This window comes from Pan troglodytes, chromosome 6 (genome assembly GCF_028858775.2).
Source record: "Pan troglodytes isolate AG18354 chromosome 6, NHGRI_mPanTro3-v2.0_pri, whole genome shotgun sequence".
NCBI lineage: Eukaryota > Metazoa > Chordata > Mammalia > Primates > Hominidae > Pan > Pan troglodytes.
In genome coordinates this window covers 152,633,704-152,655,633 of record NC_072404.2, presented here as the reverse complement: position 1 = coordinate 152,655,633, position 21,930 = coordinate 152,633,704, and the positions used below count along the sequence as shown (strand labels likewise).

Sequence of the window (21,930 nt, the reverse complement as noted above, 5' to 3'; positions counted from 1 at the left end):
TTTGGAAAACGACCCCACCAACATGCCAAAACTCACCCACCCACTTGACCCTAAATGGAATACAGTCAGCCCTCCCTTTCTGTGCGTCCCACATGTGTGGATTCAGCCAACCCTGAATTGAAAATATTCAGGAGAGAAAAACAGATGGTTGCATCTGTACTGAACATGTACAGACTTTTGTTCTTGTCATTATTCCCTAAACAATACAGTATAGCAGCCATTTACATGGCATTCACATTGTATGAGGCATTTGTATTAGTCTGTTCTCATGCTGCTAATAAAGACTTACCTGAGACTGGGTAATTTATAAAGGAAAGAGGTTTAATGGACTCACAGTTCCACATGGCTGGAGAGGCCTCACAATTATGGCAGAAGACGAAGGAAGAGCAAAGGGACGTCTTACGTGGTGGCAGGCAAGAGGGTGTATGCAGGGGAACTCTCCTTTATAAAACTATCAGATCTCATGAGACTTATTCACTACCGTGAGAACAGTATAGGAAAAACCCTCCCCCATGATTCACTTACCTCCCACCAGGTCCCTCCCGTGACATGGGAATTACTACAATTCAAGGTGAGATTTGTGTGGGGACACAGAGCCAAATCCTATCAGTATTATAAATAATCTAGAAATGATTAAAGTATGCAGATGATGTGTGTGGGTTATAAGCAAATACTACACTGGTTTATATCAGGGACTTGAACATTCATGGATTTTGGTTTCCACAGGGCTCCTGGAACCAATCCCCCACCAATGACAAGGTATGACCATATTTTACATCAGTGGCAATGAACATAAAGTAGCAAAATTCATGTGCATTTTTATTGGTTCAGGGCAGGCAAAGACTGACGGTTTCTCATACTTTATCAGAATCCTAGTTTTATTCTGCAGACACAAGGGAACACAGAGACTGAATGCCATTGGGTTACTAGAGGAGGATGCCAAAGGATCTAATTCCAATAAAGGTGAGGGGTTGAAACCCTAGCCAAGTTACATCTACTTCTCAAGTATGTCAAAAGAACCCGCAGTCATTCTAATTTCACTGCCTCTGGCTAGAAATTTATGTTTCAGCAATTCAGATGGGACTCAATTCAGAGTATGGCATTTTCATAGTATATGAAGGAGAAAGTAAAGTAAGACAATTTCCCTCAACTTACTTCAGTAGGAGCTTTGAAAAAATGGAGTCAGCGCTTACGTCAGAGGACATAAGTGTTGCCTCAGGCTCACTTGGGTACTCTGAGTGTCTGACCACATCTGGGATGCCGTTGGGGATGTCAACTGGCACTTGATACTCAAGTCAAAACTGGTGGTCAAGGACAATGAGAGACCCGTAGGCAGTGGTCAGTAAAGCTGTAGATGCCCAAGCTGTGAGGTACAGGTGCTCAGCTGCCTTCATGTGAACAAAGAGTGATTTGATGAAGATGTGAGCCTTGCTCTACATTTAATTCTCAACTTTCATAAAGACTCTTGGATATTTAATAATAATAATGTTGCTTTGATACAACTAGACTGAGGCACAGTTTCAATCAAATTATTTTGTGAAATGAAAATGACTTTAGTGCCATTTTTCTGATAATAAACATGTAGTATAAAATATAGCATTTATAAAATGTAGAAAATTTTGAAAAGTAATTTTTAAATGCCCCACATTCCACAGGTAACTTCTTTCAAAAAATGGGCATATTGCATATGTGTGCATGTGTGTGAATGTGTATGTACACTTACGTACTTTTTTTAAACAAATGGCTTTGTAGTATACAGACAGAATAAACAACTTCTCATGGGAATAAATATATATCACAATTTTTGTGCATAGCTATAACTCACATTTTATAGATATATTTAATGATCCCATATTGGTTATTGACAATTTTTCATCATTCAGCTTCAATCATTTTGAAACCATAGTTCAAACTTTTACAAACCCAGTTTGAATATTGCTTAAAAAATACCTTTCAAATGTTCCACATTGTGTGATGAAGAGAAATGGTTGATGAGGGTGAAAAAACACTTATTTCAAGTAAAAATATATGTTGTTTTTTTTTTTTTTTTAATTGGAAGAGAATAGGAAAGGGGAACATAACCCCATGTTTTGCCGAAACATTTTAAGTCAGCCCCGAAAATAAAATGTGGTTTTGAGGGAAGTCAAAAGCCCTTGAATGTCATCTACTGGCCACCCCAGCTCACCTCCAAATTCTTGAAGTTGGTTTTGAGTCAGTCACTTGTCCTATGTATTTATTTCTTGCACTATAAGAAGAGATAATAATAATAATTTGTCTACTCAACTTGGTTATAATAAGGTCCAGGTGATACAATGAATGTGGTAATACATTGGACACTCTAAAGCATTACTTACATATTATTAATATAACCATTATTTATTTATAATTCCATATGATCAGATGACCAGAGGAATTTGATGAACCTACTACTATTGACATTTTCTTGCAAATGTGTTTGTAGGAAATTGATTATATTTTTTACAGATAAAGCAAGCTCACTTTCAAGTTAACCAGAAATACCCATTAAAGTCTTAATCACAGGTTAACCCTTGTTTCCGAAAAGTATTTAGAACACCATTTGTTTTTATTGCAATATGATACAGTTTGGCTGTGTCCCCACCAAAATCTCATCTTGAATTCCCACATGTTGCGGGAGGGACCTGGTGGGAGGTAATTGAATCATGGGGGCAGGTCTTTCCCATGCTGTTCTCATGATAGTGAATAAGCCTCAAGAGATCTGACAGTTTTAAAAGGGGGAGTTTCCCTGTAGGAGCTCTCTCTTTTTGGCTGCTGCCATCCATGTAAGACATGACTTGCTCCTCCTTGCCTTCCACTATGATGATGAGGCTTCCCCAGCCATGTGGAACTGTAAGTCCAATTAAACCTCTTTGTTTTGTAAATTGCCCAGTCTCCAGTATGTCTTTATCAGCAGCATGAAAATGGACTAATACACCATATAACAAATTACTATAAATGTAATGACTTAAAACGATTCTTATGATTAACTCACAGTTATGTAAATCAGAAGTTCAGGTATGATGTGATTGAGTTCTCTTCTCAGGGTCTTGAAACTGAAATCAAGATGGTGGTTGAACTGTGCTTCTTTCTGGAAATTTTGGGGAACAGCAAACTTACAAGCTGATTCAGATCATCAGCCATATTTAGTTTGTTGCAGTTGCAGGAATGAGGTCCCTCTTTCCTTGCTGTCAGCTGTGGGCCACTTAGCTCATAGAGACCATCCTTGCCACGTGATCCCTCCATCTCAAAGCCAGTAGAATTTCCTTGGGCCAGCTCCCTCTCACACTTGAAATTTCTGACTTTCTCTGTCTCTGACCACAAGACTCAGATTTAATGGCCTCATGTAATTAGGTCAGGGTCACCTAGATAATATCCCTATTTTAAGGTTGACTGATTTGGAACCTTAATGTCATCTGTGAAATCCCTTTACAGCAACACTTGGATTCGTGGTTGCTCGATCGATAAGAGAAGTCGTGTGTTCTTGGGAGTATCTTTTAATTCTGCCTAACACACACCTGAAAGCCAAAGTTCTCTTCCAATGATTCACAGGACTGCTCTTTCCCTTTGATAAAAAAGAAACCCTCCAGTGTAAAGTCATTTGAGAGATAAAGTGCTAGGGTGCTGAGAGATCACATTTCAATACCAAGGCTCTAATTTCATGACAATAGCTATGTTCCCTTCTTTTATCAATCTTGAGAATATGTTTAGAGTCAAATATACCAAGTTTGATTCTTGCTTTTACCTCTTCTCCTGAGTTGAGTGACATGCTGAACCTGTTTGATTCTCTTTTCCATCTGTAAATGGTAATAATACTACCTACTTCGCAAGGTGATTGCAATGATTAAATAAGACTATGTGTGCATATAAACACATCTTACCATAGCACCTGCATGTAAGTGCAAAATAAATAGTAATCTTAACATTATTTCAGTGGGGAGGTTTATATTATTATTCAGTGTGGAGGCTTTTGTTATTATCTGATTTGAAGTATTCTCTTGGCGTTTTAAAATTAAATCCACCATCCAGCAGAAGGTATGATTTTGCCCCTGTTGTACTTTTACTGAAAGTCTTTTCCCCTAATAATATCATTATTAATCAATACGTTATGTATAACTTTAGTTTTCTTGAGGAATAATAGGTCTAAAGTTTTCAAACTTCAGATAAAAGTTTCTTCCCCCCAAATAAATGTTTATTTCCATCTCTACACTTGATCTTAGCCAAAAGGCTGAGAAGCAATTTTTTTCTTTCCATCTCTATGCAAATATTTATTCTTTGATTTTAAGGTCCCAATGCTAAATTTAAAAAACACATTTAGCTTTAGATAAAATTCAGTAAATACATCTGATGATAAAAATCTGTGTTGTTTTCATTGGAGGCCCCTGGAATGTAGTCAGATATCCTTTAAAGCATAAATAATAATTACAAATCACATTTAACATATTAGAAAACTGGGTGGGCAAGGTGTGTTTCATGTCTCCTGAGAACTGAGGGACAAAATTGAGATGAAAACCAGGCAGAGCTCCTGAGTTACTCTCATTATTTTAGCAAATGTTTGGCCAGGAAAATGAGGCAGTATAACCAATTCATAACTTTGTTGTATCATAAAATTTTTGAACGCCAATATATCCAAATAATTAACTCATCTGAGCAAATTATTTGGGGCAACAGCTTGTTTATTAAACAATTCATTTATGAAGACTCACTTTGAGACCTTCATCTCACTAAACTATTATAATATGAACTTTGCTGAATCCTAATCAATTGTCTGCTTTGAAAGATTCAACTTATACCACTTGAGACTTGACCCCAAAGCCCTGGAAATATCCTCTTTTACCTATTCCTTCTGAGACACTAAGATGTAGTCAAGGTTATCCTCTTTGCTGCTGCGGTAGGTTTAATAAAATTAGCTTTGCTTAGTCAATAGATTTTTCTGGTTGGTTTTCTAGGGGAACTCAAGTGTTGAAAGTGATTATCATATATATCTTTTATAATCTGGAAAAAACATTATTAAAGAAAATAAGTCATCTAATAGCGCCCCCCCTGGCTTCAGAATGAACTGTAATATAGACATTTTGGAGCACATACAATGTAAGCCCTTTTTTTCTTTATTTTTTCTTGACACAATATCAGATCTTTTATTGTCATCAAGTGATCAGTGAGAGAGTTCAAACTGAGGAGAGATCATCATGTATTTGTAAGACTTTTAATTATATGGAACATTTTGTCATATTGAATATAGGCACTGTCACACGTTCATGAAAACCTTCAAGTTTTAGTTTAGGCTCTTTATGGATGAGGGTCATATAGTATATTTTATATGTCCACAGAATCTTGTATATAACAGAATTAAACAAATTCTGGTTGTTGGATTAGGAGTTTAAGGACCAACTTAAGGTCACTCCCTTTTTAAAATTCTCTAAAAAAAAAAATGCATATTTTGTCTTACTTATTTCACATCCTGGGTGACCCTAAGCAGAAGGGAACTCCATGTCATACCAACAATAGCTGACAAGCTTTAAATATACATAGTGATCAGGTTTGGGCCACTTAAATTACTTTTTACAAGTCCTCTGGAAATAGAAGTTATTTGAAAGAAGCACTATAAGTAGAGGTGACAGCAAATTGTTCATAAATTGTGCATGTGAAATGCCAAAGGAGGCAGCAGAAACATTTTTACTAACCAAACAGCAAATATCACATCATCTGGGGGAACAAGCCTCGTTTATTCAATGTGCTGCTTTGTAAACATAGCACAGAGATTTCAGTCTATGAAATGGGATAGCTGATGATTATGTTCATGAAACACGAATGAGAGTTTTTACATAATAAATAGAATAATTAGGACTCAAATCAAGTTAAGTTCTGATCTGGCTTTGGTATTAACTATCTGTGTGGTTGGGAGTAAGTTATGCAATCTATTAAATCTTCAATTTTATAGTCTATTAACTGCAAATTAACAATGCCTGCCATGTTTATCTCACAGTGATTTTGTAGAATTGAGCACGGTAGAATCATAGCAGTTGGGGGCTGAAAATTAGTTAAGGCTTATTTAGTCCAACTAAGTATGGAAACATGCTTTGAAGAAGAAAGTTTAGTACCATATATATGGTAACTTCTGATTTTTAACTCATTCTGAAACTATTCTTCCAAATATTTATGTATTCTCCCAATCGAGGTGCTTATCTCTATATGTGCTTCACTCAGTCTGGTACCTGGTATTTATTATGCATTCACACTATAAATTTGTTCAGTCTAAATGAATAATTAAGTAAAAAAGAAATTATTTATCTTCGATGGACAGACTGGCTCACTTTTCTCCTGTTTTACTCTTACATGTGTTAATTTGGTTTACATATTCATAAGTTGGATATGATGTTCTTATTCTACCCCTCTGGATATTATGATAATTGAGGTGAAAATAGGAATTGATCATAAGAAAGATCCCTTGCTGGAAGCTGGTAACATGAGTTGCTATCGAGATTTTCTAGAAGTGTAATGAAACAGTAGGCCAGAGGGAGCAAGTAACCATGAATAGTGGGGTTTGTTTAGAGAGCTAAGGGTTCATGCCTTTATGTACTAATGTTTCCAACTATCAAACCTTGTAGGTATAGTCTTATAAAAGGTACTGCAGTACTTTCCCATATTGCTGATTACATAATGCCTTATAAATATACCTCAATGACTTTATCTATCTTAATTAATATCAGTATTGTGAAGTCTGTGGGTGCTTCTATTAGGGTAAACTGAGTTATTGGGGGTTATTTGACTCTACCCTAAATGACTCTAAACTAGGTGCATATGAGTTTTAAAAAATAATTTCCCCATGTTTTCTTTTATTTTGATTGGATACCAATATACTTGGCTGTAGCATTTATTTTCCTTCCTTCTATTTCCTACATATGTGAAAACCAGATAACCAAGACTGTAGAATATACATAAAATTCAAAAGATAGTGATTGATATTCTAAGAGTATCAGCCACATGCTATTGTTTCATTGGGTTTGGCTGGTCAGTCCTTTAAAATTTACTCACTTATTCACCATTTGCCATATGCCTAGGCACTTTACTGGAGACGGGTAGAAAGATGATATAGGACACATATTTCTAGATACATGAAGTTGCTGGATTTACACTCCAATTAAACAAAGATGTTATTATATGGTCTAAAGGAAATACTGTGATCTAGGTTAGCAACTACTTTATTTTTATTTTTATTTTTGAGGTGGAGTCTCACTCTGTTGCCTAGGCTGGAGTGCAATGGTGCCATCTCGGTTCACTGCAACCTCCACCTCCCAGGTTCAAGTGATTCTCCTGCCTCAGCCTCTTGAGTAGCTGGGACTGACTACAGGCACACGCCACCATGTCTGGCTAATTTTTGTATTTTTAGTAGACATGGGGTTTTACCATGTTGGCCAGGCTGGTCTCGAACTCCTGATCTCAGGTGATCCGCCCACCTTGGCCTCTCAAAGTGCTGGGATTACAGGCGTGGTCTACCGCGCCTGGCCTAGGTTAGCAACTACTTTAAATTCAGTTAAAATTTGCAACTGCAAGGTAATAGTCTCTAATCTATTTGAGTGTTAGTTCCGGCTTCATAGTCACATCAGGTACATTATATTATAATCAGAGTTAATTCTGTATCCTATTATCTATGCATGAGTTGCTAGGAATTCAACCTCATTTCTCACTGAGAAAAATTAAATGAAATTTAGTGTATAGAATCCAGCTCAATATAAGGAAGAACTTTCTACCAATTTGAGCTTCTCAAAAATGGAATGTACTGATTTGCTCACTAGCTTTGCTTTTTTATGTATACTTACCATTTATATATATATATATTAAACTTGTAGTCAGGTAATACCTTCAGTGTATCCTATGAACCAATGTGAAACAAGTTATCTTCTAATATGTATTTAAGTTGTTGACTTAAATGTATTCAAATGCAGGATTTGAAAGTTATTCTTAGATGTTAATTTATTTCAAGTCAGTATTTACTTCATTGAGAATATAGTTAATATTGATTCTCTCACCAATGTAATTCCACATTTATTCCAATTTTATGTTCCTGCTTGAACTAGAATCCTTTTGATGTTTTTATTCTAATTATTAAGTCTTTACGGAACAGGTGAAGGAGGGAATCTTCTATCAACTTCTTGTAGCCACCTCTCCAAGCTGACTTCTCCAGAATGTAGTCATCTAACAGTGTATGTACCTCATAATATTATTGTCTAACGAAAACAGCATTATCTTAGTGGTATATTTTCAGGGTATTTGTCAAATAATTTCCTGAAACCAAGATACTCTATGGCAATAAAATCACTATTATTAACCACTTTCTCAGAGAACTAAATGAGATTTATTTGGCATGACCAAGCCATTTTGATCTTTTAGCTACTCTTTGATAAATTTCCATGGTAGTTTTAGCCTTTAGGCTAATTATTTCTGAGAGAGAGAGAGGTCAGTGAGTGGGAGCATTTGATGCTTCCAAGGAAAGAAAGTTAAAAAAAAAAAAAGAAAGAAAAATAAAAGACCTCTTCCTTTTTGACATGGTAACTGTGCAGAACTTCAGAAGACCGGGAAGGGTCTTCCTGAAGGGTCAGGAAGCAATCGATTCGTACATACCATTATAAAATATGATGCTCGGCCCGGCGCGGTGGCTCACGCTTGTAATCCCAGCACTTTGGGAGGCCGAGGCGGGCGGATCACGAGGTCGGGAGATCGAGACCACGGTGAAACCCTGTCTCTACTAAAAAATACAAAAAATTAGCCAAGAGTGGTGGTGGGCTTATGTAGTCCCAGCTACTCGGAGAGGCTGAGGCAGGAGAATGGCGTGAACCCGGGAGGCGGAGCTTGCAGTGAGCCGAGATCGCGCCACTGCACTCCAGCCTGGGCGACAGAGACTCTATCTCAAAAAAAAAAAAAAAAAAAAAAAAAAAATCTGATGCTCATTTTCACATTCATTTTATCAACACTGCATGCATTAAATCATTAGGTAGAAGGAGATTGAGTAGGACTATGTGTATGAGGGAGGAGGATGGTGAAAATGAGGTCCAAATGACCATGTTAGAAGGAAAGAAAAGTGGGCTTTTAGAAAGGATACAGTGAGTGATCAGAATCACCGTCCCTGATTTTAGCATTTCTAATTTCTAATAAGTCACATTTCTTTCCTTCTTTTGGCATATTTTTTAGTAGCAAATATTTCACCATTGCGAAAAGTATGGTGAAGAATGCAAATAATGTAGCAGAGTGGATGGGGGTGGGTATCCTTATCAAACTATAAGGCCACTTGAAGTTTTAAACTAAGCTCATGTAATGTTCTAGTTTTGGAAGATGTCACTAGGTCTCTAATGAAGTAAGTTTGCCAGGCTTCTAACAAGATTTTTCTCTTTCCCAAAGCAACACACTCTGAATAATCAATGAAGCCTTTCCTTGATTTCTTTTCTCGTTTTTTCCTCTTTTTCAGTTCTTCTTTATTTTTTTAGTCAATGAGCTCAGCCCTAAATGAAAGCTGGAGTTGTATGAACTGAATCGGCTGGAAATAGTAGCTGAAAGGCGTGCAAATCAAAGCTGGCAAGTTCAGCTCTTCCGTTCTTGAAGGAGTAGCTAACTTCAATCCAAATGGCTTCCTGGGCAATTGTTCGATTATTCTAGGGTTTTGTTCCTCGTATGGAACCAGGCATTAATAACCTATTTTTTGCCAGCTAAACCAAGAAAATACACATCTCATCTTTACCTTGCTGTGCCTTAGTACCCATGTGGACACTTCCCAGCAGTGTGGGAACTGTGTGGGATGGGATTTTACATCATTTGTGGAGTGGAGGTGGGAGTGGAGGGGGTAGCCTTCAGGCTCTTTGATATTTCCTGCTCCACTCTAGCCTAGCACACGACCTAAATTACAGACAGCGGAGAAACTAGGAGCTCTGGAAATCAAGTAGCCTTATCCTCATTCACTTTGGTACCTATGCTAAGGGCCAGGACTTCTAATATTTTTGTGGGAGATACATATGTCTCCATACACACACATACAAACCTACATTTTCTGGGGTAGAAATTATTTGCGATTTTGCTTTTGGAAATTATTTGCCTCCAACTAATTTATTTTTAGATCATCACTAAGTATATTGAAAAATCCTTGCAAAGAGAGAAAATTTAATCTAAAGATGACTTTTAAATATAGCAAACTTTCTGATTGTTAAATGTCATACTTTATTAATGTAATGCTTTGTTGTGTACCCATTTTTAATCACATTATTAATTCAACTGTTGGTATTTTCTTGTTTTAGTTACATCATTTTTTTTCTTTATATCTCAAATATTTTTAATGGCCTCCAAAAAGCCTAAGGTGCTGGCTGCTCTGACTATCATGGCTGACGGACATGATGAGGGAGTAAGTTCGTGACTCTCTGTTCTGCTTCTCTGCTACTGCTTGTACACCTACCTCCTCATTTTCTAGTTCAGAATAATAAATTATCAGTCATCTATTTAAAAATAATAAATTAAAGTCATCTATTTGTATAAGATTATGCTACAATATTAAAAACTCTCTGGATATATTGTATACACACATTAGCTAAGAAACAGGGCCTTACTGTCATGGTATGCAGTTCATTCTGTTGAGGTCTTACATAGCTCATACTTTTGTAAGAATACATAGCTTCTCTAAAAACAAAAGTGATAGCTCTCTTCTACCACACAGTTAATGTTATGACAGGCAGAAAATTAAATACAGACTTTCTGAATGTTGTAATCACTGATATTTTCTATTCACATGAGCTTCTAGAACATTTAAAGCCAAATGCAGAGTAAGTCATTATAAATAGATTTGAGTACACACAGGTTTTATATTTTGACCTTACTGTTTAATTTTGTGATTGAGAGCACAGGTGTAGTTTGGTGTTAAGCAGGCCTGAGTTCAAACCCTGTTTCTAACACTTTGTAATCTTAGGCAAGTTACTTAAATTCTCTAACTCACATTTTCCTCACCTGTAAAACTGAAATAATATTGATTACTGTCTAAAGTTATTGTGAAAATAAAAGATATAAAGCTCTTAGCACAGGCAAAGTCTTTCATACATATTGGTTATTAAATGTTCCTATTCCTATTTCCCTTGGTCTTTATTATTATTTTTTTACTTTTAAATTGTTCTAGAGTGCATATATATCTTTAAAAGTGTCTTAAGCCCTTATCTGAAGACGTTGGGCTATAAATAAATTAGCAAATAATTACCAAATATTGAAATTTTTTATTCTTAAAGAAATTGTGGTTTAGAAGAGTTTCTCAAACTTTCATGTGCAGAAATAACAGTTCAGCTGGGGATCTTAATCTCGTCAAAATGGAAATTCTCATTCGAAAGTGCTGGAGTAAGGCTTGAGAGTCTGCATTTCTAACAAGCACCTGGGTGAGGTCCACGCTACTGGCCCTGAGAGTAGCCTTGCACAGCAAGGGGTTCTGAAGAGAGGTGTAGGTATCATTCTTAGAGCTTTATAAAAGCACACAGTAGATGGTTTTGTTCCTTGAACTCCTTGAATCATAAATGGAAGCAGTGAGATGGTCTCTTATTTCTTACTCTTTTATGAGTAAAAGCTTTATCGCTTTAACCAAAATCTGAAAGAAATACATAGGATTCTATTTCTAAGTTTTTTTTTTTGAGTGATACCAGCCCCCTTATAGTTGGCACTTGGTCCCTTGACATTGGACAGTCTTTTCCTTTATATTCTATGAGCTCTTGAAGACTTTCATTAGGTCACGTGGCATATTTATTAGGCTGTTCTAACATAACTTGGCTGAATCACACAGGCTATCCAGTAGTCAAGAAATAGTCTCCAAACCAATGTTATCTTAAATGAATGATTGTTTCTGAGACAGCTATGTGATATTTTAACTTCACAATTTCATTAAGACTCCTCTCATTAAGGTTATTAGTGGCTTTTTATTGCTAATTGCTAATCCCTATGGAGCACCTCTCTGAAGAATTTGGCCTTGGTCTTCATTCTTATTTTTTTGAAAATTTCCTTTTTTTTTTTTTTTTTTTGAGACAAAGTCTTGCTCTGTTGCCCAGGCTGGAGTGCAGTGGCACAATCTCAGCTCACTGCAGCCTCTGCCTCCCAGGTTTAACCAATTCTTGGGCCTCAGCCTCCCAAGTAGCTGGGATTACAGGCCCGTGCCACCACACTCAGCTTTTTTTTTTTTTTTTTTTTTTTTTGTATTTTTAGTAGAGACGGGGTTTTGCCAAGTTGGCCAGACTGGTCTTGAGCTCCTGGCCTCAAGTGATCCACCTGCCTCGGCCTCCCAAATTGCTGGGATTACAGGCATGAGCCACCACGCACAGCCCCAGTTTGCATGGTTTCTGTTTGCTCTCTTTGCTTGTGTCTTATTACTCCTCTGGCTGCTACCCTTAAGTCCCCTAATTCACTTATATAACTAGAATTCTCGCCTCTTGCTTACTTCTTCAGTCCTTACTCTATGTCTTCTTATTCTATAGTCTCCTTGGGCAATACTAAATCCTCCTACTTACTCAAATATATTTTGACAATGCTTTAATTTCTATCTCCAGACTAGAGCTCTCTTCCAGAGCCATACCTACCAACTATTTCAACCCAGATGTCCTACTGGCATCTTAAATTAAATGTATCCAAACAGAACTTTACTACCTTTCCTTAACTTTACTTACTTACGTAAGCCATAATTATTAATATTAAAAGTAGAGAGAGTAAAAGAATGTAAGTAATTAGATTTTCTAAAAATTAAATCATGTTTAACATATGTCAGATGCTTAGACTGTTTTCCTTAGTATAGCTCATAGCATGCATTACTTAGGGAGCCGTTTATGAACCCATATTCTGTATGTTGACAATTTATCTCTGGATTGAGGATCAGAAATCTGGGAGATATCCTAGATTTCTCCTTTCATCAAATATTCAATTGATTTGATAAGTCCAATAAGTTTATCTCCTAAAAAATTTAACTTATTTTCTTCTCAGCAACTTTTTTCAAAGTCACAGTTTAAGTCTGTAATGTTTGACCTGTACTATGTCAAGTGGCCCTCTGTCAGCCTTTCTGGCTTCAGCCTCATCAACCTCCACTCACTCTGCTTATTGCCTGCTGAGTGTTCTTTCAGAAATTCACATCTAATAGTGGCCTTTCTTGTTCAAAATTCTTCATGGATCCATATTTCTTAAAATATAGCATCACTAAATTTTTTACGTAACCCTTGTATATGACAAGCAAGAAACATAAGCTTAGTCTTTTCTATCTCTATAGTTTATTTATTTCCAATTTTTCTCATGGATGCTCCAGCAATATTTAACTAATTGTTGACTTCTGAAATAGATCACACTTGCTCAAATCTACATCTTTTCCTGAAGGTCCTTCCTCTTCTAACTTAATCTGCTATATTAGACTAAACTCAAAATTATGCTCCTCTGGAAGCTTTTCTGAAATTCTATGAACATACCTGGGTAATTATTAAATTCCAATTTAAAAGAAAATTTTAATACAGCAGTTTTCTAATTTTGGTGCATCTTAATTTCATCAGGAAATAATATTGAGTGTGATCAAATATTTTCCTCTAACTGATTAGATGACCATGCGATTTTTCTCCATTATTTCAGTATTGTATTAAAGTGGCAAAATACATGGACATTCAATTGTTAAATCAGCCTTGCATCCTAGAGTAAACATCACTAGCTATGATTTATTAGCTTTAGCTTTCTATTTGTTGGACTTGGTTTAATAATATTTTTAAAAGATTTTAATGTTTTTGTTTATTAGGATATTGGTATATAATTTCTTGTAATATGTTTTCAGGTTTTGGTATCAGGTCAGGTTCATTCATACTGACTTTTTTCTACTCATGTGAATTTCTCAGTTTGTTTTTAAATTTCAGATTATGATTCTGGATTGGTCCGTTTCTTTATTTTATTATTATTATTATTATTATTATTATTGTTTTGAGATGGAGTCTCACTTTGTCACCCAGGCTGGAGTGCAATGGTGTGATCTCGGCTCACTGCAACCTCTGCCTCCCGGGTTCAAGCAATTCTCCTGCTTCTGCCTCCTGAGTAGCTGGGATTACAGGTGTGTGCCACCATGCCCGGCTAAGTTTTTGTAATTTTAGTAGAGATGGGGTGTCACCATGTTGGCTAGATTGGTTTCAAGCTCCGATCTCAAGTGATCCACCTGCTTTGGCCTCCCAAAGTGCTGGGATTACAGGTGTGAGCCACCCTGCCCGGCCAAGTTAATCCTTGTATTTTGAAAGTTTGTTGTTTGCAAATTAATTTGGTATTGTTATGTTTTTCAGATCAATATAAACCTAATTATAAAATAACCCTCTTTATTTTGTAAATTCTATTTTGAAGTCTAAATTGACTAATACTGTTAGGGCCACATGATCTTTCTCATGACTATTTCTGTGAAATAACTTCTCCCATCCTTTCAGTTTCAACCTTTTAGAAAATATATATATTTAAAATAGATCTCTTCTAGATAGCATACAATTGGGTCTTGCTTGTTTATCTAATGTGACAATCTGGCTTTTTGATTAGTAGTCTTTTTTTAAAAATGAATTTATGCTTAACATTTTAGTTTAGATCATGCAACATGCTGTTGCATCTATCTATCTATCTATCTATCTATCATCTATCTATCTATCTATCTATTTTTTGGCTGGGCATGGTGGCTCATGCTTATAATCCAAGCACTTTGGGAGGCTTAGCCAGAAGGATCACTTGAACCCAGGAGTTTGAGACCAGCTTCAGCAGCATAGTGGTACCTTATCTATATGAAAAATAGAAAAATTAGCCAAGTGTGGTGACGTGTGCCTGTAGTCCCAGCTACTTGAGAAGCTGAGGTAGGAGGATTGTTTGAACATGGGAGGTTAAGGCTGCAGTGAGCCATGATCACGCCACTGCACTCCATCCTGGGTGGCAGAGTGAGACCTTGTCTCAAAAAATTTTTTTTTCTTGCTTGGGATAACATTGTTTGACTATACTACAATTTATTCATCAATGTACCTGTTGATAGACATTTTGGTTATTACCATTTTTGGCTATTACAAATAAAGCAAGCTGCTATAAACATTTGTGTATGCCTTAGTGCAGACCTAAGTTTTCATTTTTCTTGGGAAAAGTGGCTGGGTTGTATGATAAGTGTATTTTAATATTCTTAAGGAAAGTCTAAAATGTGTTCAATAGTGGTTGCAATGATTTTATAGTCCTACCAGTAAAGTATGAGAGTTAAAGTTCCACATTTTTGCCAACACTTGGTTTGGTCAGTCTGTGAATTTTTGTTAGTTGAGTGGGCTACATAGTGATATCATATTGAAGAGTTTTCCTAATAGCACTGGGCGTCTTTTCACATGCTCATTTGCCATCTGTGTATCTTCTTTGATAAAGTGTCCAGTTTTTTTGCCCATGATTTTTATTAAGTGTTCTTATTACCATTGACTTGTAAATATTCTTTATGTGTTGTAGATAAAATTCATTTGACAGATACATATTTTGTAAACATATAGTTGTATAATTTATATATGTGTACTCACCTTGAATCCTGTAACCCATTACTAAACTCACTTATCAATTCTGGTAGTTTTTTTGAGTGAGTCCATTGGATTGTAAATAGAATACTATTTCATTAAGGCTCTGATATTTCTAAGTATCAAACTGAGAAAACTGGTACAGCTTTTCAGACACAATCAAACTTTACTGAGTAAATATTTTTTGTGATCTTTTTTTTTCTGTTAAAAGCAATAATTGTGAAGCAAGTTCTCTGTGCACTGGTATACATCCTAGGAGAGGACTCTAAAGACTTCATCAATACCATGCACCAGTATTAGTTAACTTGCATGAGTCTGGTGAAACAAAACACTCACACAAGTGAAGCAAAGCAACTATATTACTCACAGACAGGCAGCAAGGGACAATAGAAGCCTGGAATCAATGGCAAGCCAGGTCCCCAACCTCATGAAAACTGCCCAAGGCAGGTGAAGTCTTGCGTACATGTGCCCCGTATCACACTGCAGCTGAGGGGCCCTCAAAACCCATTTCACCCTGGTTTTATATCCAGGGGTAACCGGAATTTCCGAGCTAAAGCATTGCAGGACATCGTCTTCTAAGACGGATGAGAACAGAGGCTGGACTGTTCTCATAGTTTCTCTTTATCTCAGGATGCTGCATTCCCAGCACGTTCTGCAGTTGCCCTTGAACTACATTAGAGAAAGGAGGAAGAGCTGGGTCTCTAGGGTCATTCAGGGACTTGCCTTGCAATAATCAATTCCTTTTCTGGCACAAATTTAATAGTCTGTAACAGATCAATTAACAAATTTAGATCCGTCTTCAAAATTCTCACTTCCCAGATGGACACTTTCATTAGGTGTTTGACCTTTGTAGGAGAGGTTTTTCTTTGAGTTGGGGCTTGATGCTGACCTGCGACATTTCTGCCTCACAAACATAACCAAGATCAGCCAAACAATAGTTATTTGTTTCTTCCTCCCAAATACATAATAATGTGGGACACCATTTGCTTAGTTGTATGGCAGTGAATTTGAAAACCTGCATGCTGTTTTGTTAATTATGTTTTTAATTGAGTCACTTCATCTGAACAAATAAAGCCGCCAGTTATTAGAAATGCCATCTGAAGTCAGTGGCTAGTAACGCTATACTGAGTTGTTTCAGAAGGGTATGAAAATGTGGTAGAATCATGACAGAAATACCTTTTCATTTGAAGCTGAGATCTATACATTTTTAAATGTGGTTTCTTACTGAGTTAGGTTGAATGATTATGGATTTGTGTTTTTAGTCAACATGGGGCATTTATTTGCAACTTGCCAATACTAGAGAGTCTTGCCTTCAGAACCTAATTCAGTTTGCCAATACAATTAAAAAAAAAAAAAAAAAAAAGATTCACTGCCAAAAGTTGAGAAGTGTCCTTTTAATTTCCCACAAGAGATTTTGGCAAGAATATTATCATAAACACTTTGCTTTTAGTTACAGCATTTTTATGTCTCGCACAAAGATGTGGTATATAATCTTATTGGCTGAATCCTCTTAATGAGCCTGTAATCTTGTAGGGTTTCTAATATCACATGTAATTCCCATCTGTATCTCCCTCATAACTTGGGATATTATCTTTCATATAGTAGGTGGTCTACGAAATAGTTGCTGATACTAATGATAATTCTGGGGCTTCAGCTCATCTATACCATACTTTCTTCTTTTATTACTAAACTGACCTATATACTTCACACTGGTCTCTTGATTTCTCACCTGAAACTTTAGATTATTCTATTTCTTCCATTGGAAATGCTTTCCATTCTAGATTTACTTATCAAAGTCTAAACCATCTTAAAAGGCTGCATTATCACCCTCTGTGCAAAGCTGCCTCTGACGTTTTTTGAGGGAGATATACACTTCTTTACCTCCCCTCTCTTCCTCAAAGAACCACAAGGGCTACCATTGATGGAGAACTGAATACATGTCTCACAGGATGCCAGGCATTTTATATGTTATCTCACTGTACTCTTCAAACAAATTATAAGTGTGTATATGAAAACTCTGTGTTTCCATAGATGAGGATACTGACAGTAAAAGAAATCGACTACTTTGCCTACATATAAGAAGTGATGAAGCCAGTGTGAAAAATTCTGACTTCAAAACCTTTTCTCTTTCCACCATATTAAAATAGGCCTCTTATGCCTTACGATTTTCTGTCATAAATTCTTCATGATTATAATCATACTTGTTAGGCTATGTGTTTGATCTTTGATGACAAGATGAAATCATTTCAGACTTCATAAAGTACAGAATAGTTAACTATAAAATTTCTATTTTTAAATATAATTTCACAAATATTTTTTGAGTACCTAATGTGAGCAAGGCATCTTTCATACTAATAATAGATTTCATATTTACATCACCATCTGTGAGGCATTTTTCCTATTCTATCTTTTAAAAAAATACTGTTCTGATGAGAACACATGGACACAGGGAGGGGAACATCACACACCAGGGCCTGTCGGGGGGTGGGGGCCTAGGGGAGGGACAACATTAGGAGAAATACCTAATGTAGGTGACGGGTTGATGAGTGCAGAAAAGCAGCATGGCACATGTGTACCTATGTAACAAAACCGCATGTTCTGCACATGTACCCCAGAACTTAAAGTATATAAAAAAAAAATACTGTTCTGTGTCACTATTGTATCTCCTAACTAGATAGACCTTGGTATTGGGTAGACCAGTGGCCTTTAAATGTATTTTCTTTTTTTGACAAATGGACTTTTACAAGGAAGTCAGTGAGTAGTGAAGGAGGAGCTGCTCTAGGCACAGCTGGGGTAAGGAGGGGGCGCTATTGGGTGTGGCAGGGAGGTCAGGGCACCTTCTCAGGCCCCTCCTAATGCCTTGCCACAGCCCTTGGTGCTTCCTTGTGGAAACACCAGTGCTCTGTTGATAAAAATAATGAAATGAAAATAAGAAAATAAGAGGCTATTTGTGTGTGTGTGTGTGTGCGCTTCTGAAATTTTGAGGCGTTAGTGCTTATTCTGGACTCCTAATTATAGTACTTTTGTAATAAACAAATAAGCAAAAGTGAGCTGAAGTACCTAAAACACCCACAAAACTGATAAAAAATAAAGACAAACCAGGACAATAACCACAGAACTATGCAAAGGATATCTTGATGAACTCTTGAATATGGCAGCTGACCCCTTGGTGGTAGCTTAGGGTTTTAGTCATGTTCATACAACTCACAGCCTTTTCCCCTCTCCGTGGTCTTTCCTTGTCTCTTCTCCAGACTACTAATGACTCTGTCTCTATTCCATTCCCCCTCACAGCTCCCAGGATTAACTCATTTCCACTGTCTTCTTTTGAGGTCCATCCACTGTTTCTTGTTACTGTGTGCTCTAGACTCTACACATTTGTCACTGAATATTTTATAAATGCCACCTCCACTCATTTGCTTACATGGTCCTTCTACTTGAGTTTTCATGATATCCAATGGTTTCATAAGTATTTGGTAGTTCCTCCTGTGTTCATTCTCCTTCCTGCTGCCTTGTCCCTTCGACTTCCGCCATGTTGGTAAATTTCCTGCAGCGTCCCCAGCCATGCTGAACTGTGAGTGAGTTAAACCTTTTTCCTTTATAAATTACCCAGCTTCAGGCAGTTCTTTACAGCAGTGTGAAAACAGGCTAATACAACATCCAACATGAATTCATGCTAAGGAAAAAGTAAAGCCCAGTAAGGGAACAGAGATGTGTAGGTGGGTGTTATTTTAGATACCATAGTCAGTCAGTTATTATATTGGCTACCAAGGCCATTTTTATTCTTTATTTTATTCATTTATTTAACAAATATATAAATGAAATCTGTGTGTCAACACTGTTCTAAACCTTACAAATGAATAACAGAGAGATAATGTTCTCTCCCTTAAAGGATGTATTGATTACTGAAGGAAGATGATTACAAGTGTTTGTGTATACACACACACAATATTATATATACACAAACACAATCACAATCACACATGCATGCACAGAAAATTACATTATCCAAAGGCTTTTGATAGAACTTCATCAGTAGACAGTATTCTAAATGTCAGTTATTCTAATAGGACCTCAAGCGTCCATGACTTGTGTTACTGGTAGTTTTTCTCAGATGAGAATTTACTTATTGGCTAGTGTATGTGAATCAATCAAACAGCTAGTAAGGAACTATAGTGGACTTTCAGTATCTACCTTTCGGGACAGCTTTGTTATTCTCTACTTCCTTTATGTATTACAATTATAATGTGGGACATTATTTTATTTCTAGTTTCGTTTTTTTAGAGAGAAATAGCTCCTTAAAGTCAATTGCTAGCATTGGTAATCAAAGAAGAGAAATTGAAGAGATTTAAAGACATGATAGTTACTAAATGTAATGGTCTAGATGGCTCATGTCATTTCCTTTTCAGTTTTATATGCCACATTTTATGGGATCAATAATATGCCACGTGCACATTCAGGGTTGTGAATGAGGAGGGTCCGTGGAATGGATGTGGCACAATGTGCTCCAGAGATAGAGATACTGTCATCTTGGCAAAGGCTTTGTTGAGGGCGAAAGCCTTGAGCTAAACCTTGGACAGTGATAAGGATTTGCCAGGAAAGGGGATTGGGAAAGAATTTCTAATCACACAGGATAGCATGAGCAAAAGATCAGTTGATTAAAATGTTTCTGGGTTTAAATAATTATAAGTACTTCTTTCTGGCTAAAGATAGATAGATCGGGTGCAGGAGTGGAAAAGACAGACTGAAAGGTGCCTCCAAGAAGGAAAGCTTTTAGACAGTCTAGACATCTTGGTCTCAGCAGATTGTGGTTTAGAAGGAAATAAGAAAGACAACAGGAAGATGAATTAGGAAGATAGTACAATAATCTGGTAAAAAGAAGAATTGGATTGCTATTTTTACCCAAGGAACAGTCAGTGTTTGGCATGCTGGTATAGGGAAATTATATCCACTGTGTCCATTTATTGACTTTGTATAATTAAAGATGAAGGGGCAAGAGGGCTGCAATTGAAGTTAGAAAAGCTTATTGAGAAAAGATATTATGGGTCTGCTGTGTGCCAGGAACTGTGTTGCTTAATTTTCATACGTAATCTCTAATCCCAAAACTTTGTGGGGAAGTTATTATACCCATGTCTATTCCTAAGAAAAATAAGTTTCAGAGAAAGTAAATGTATTGCTTCACATTCCCTAGCCAGAGTTGTGATTCTCACTCAGCTCTGACTTGGTCTAAAACTCTTATTTGCTCCCCTATACCCCGTTACAGCAGATAGACTTGAAAAAGATTAGGAGGAAACTAAACAATTCTGTGATTCTCAAAGTCAGTCTCCAGCTCTTTTCAATTATAATAAATTAAAGCAGTAAAGGAATAATACAAACAGCCGAGTCCTCTTTGAACTCATTTGGCTCCCCAGAATAATTGAACAAAATACCTTTACTATCACAGTTATATTATAAAGAGAAAACCCAGTGTATTTCCTTCGAATACTTGTTTTGGTTGATTTATTTGTTTCTTTCTTACGCCTGTGTGCTTCTGTGTAATTAGAGATGAATTTGAAGTAGAAGACAGTTTTCATGAAACCTACTCATCCTTGTAAAGATTAATAGGGAGCAGAGGTGATAAGGCTCCATGCTTTTAGTCAAAACGGATTTTCTACTATATTACCAAGTCAGAACACATGGGAAAAGAACACTTTGTGATATCATGTTTAAATTTAAAAAGGGTCATTATTTTTCTTGGGAAATGTAAACATTTCTTGATTTGTTTGTTTTTAATTCTGAAATTATATGACATTGGATATTAATACAGATTATGAATTGGTACTATTTCAGGTTTGATCAGATTGCCTGCTAGTGAGCCAATAAGAGTGAGAAATTGTTTGATGTTGGTCAAAGCTAGGAAGATTATGTGGATGCAGAGCCTGCAGTAGAATGGGGAGAACAATATCCATCAGGAGAAATGGATGGCTAACTACTGAATTCCAGAAGAATGTTAAAAGCTTAGAGGCCTTCTTGTCTCAGAAGAGAATAACGAGGAAGGAAAAGTGAGAATTTGGAGTCCATGATGCAAAATATTTTCAGTAGAGATACCATACCTCACTTGCTCTTTCTTAGCCATAGGATGAAGCCACCCATAACCCCCTACCTAAATAGTCCTCCTTGGGTCACTCTTTATGATATCATTTTTAATTTTCTTGTCACAAATTTTCCACAATCAGAAATTACCTTGTGTATGAATCTCTTTACTCGTCTATTTTTTTCCACGTTATTTTCCAGCTTGCCCACTAAATATAAGCATTGTGTGGTCAGGAATCTTGTCTGTGTTGTTCAACTCCTTATTTTTATTGCCTAGAATAATGTATGCCACAAAGGCTGCAACTCTTACAAA

At 36.5% G+C, this 21,930-nt stretch overlaps 1 protein-coding gene and 1 non-coding gene across 3 annotated transcripts in view; one reads left to right on the top strand and one right to left on the bottom strand.

The window, feature by feature from the left end:
* PTN (pleiotrophin) overlaps nt 1–21,930 on the top strand; it is a 127,637-nt gene that overhangs the window by 62,612 nt on the left and 43,095 nt on the right. The window lies entirely within an intron of this gene.
* Nucleotides 5,138–5,213, bottom strand: LOC112209893 (small nucleolar RNA SNORD81). Its single transcript, XR_002944882.1, has one exon. It is a non-coding gene; the product is annotated as a small nucleolar RNA SNORD81 (small nucleolar RNA).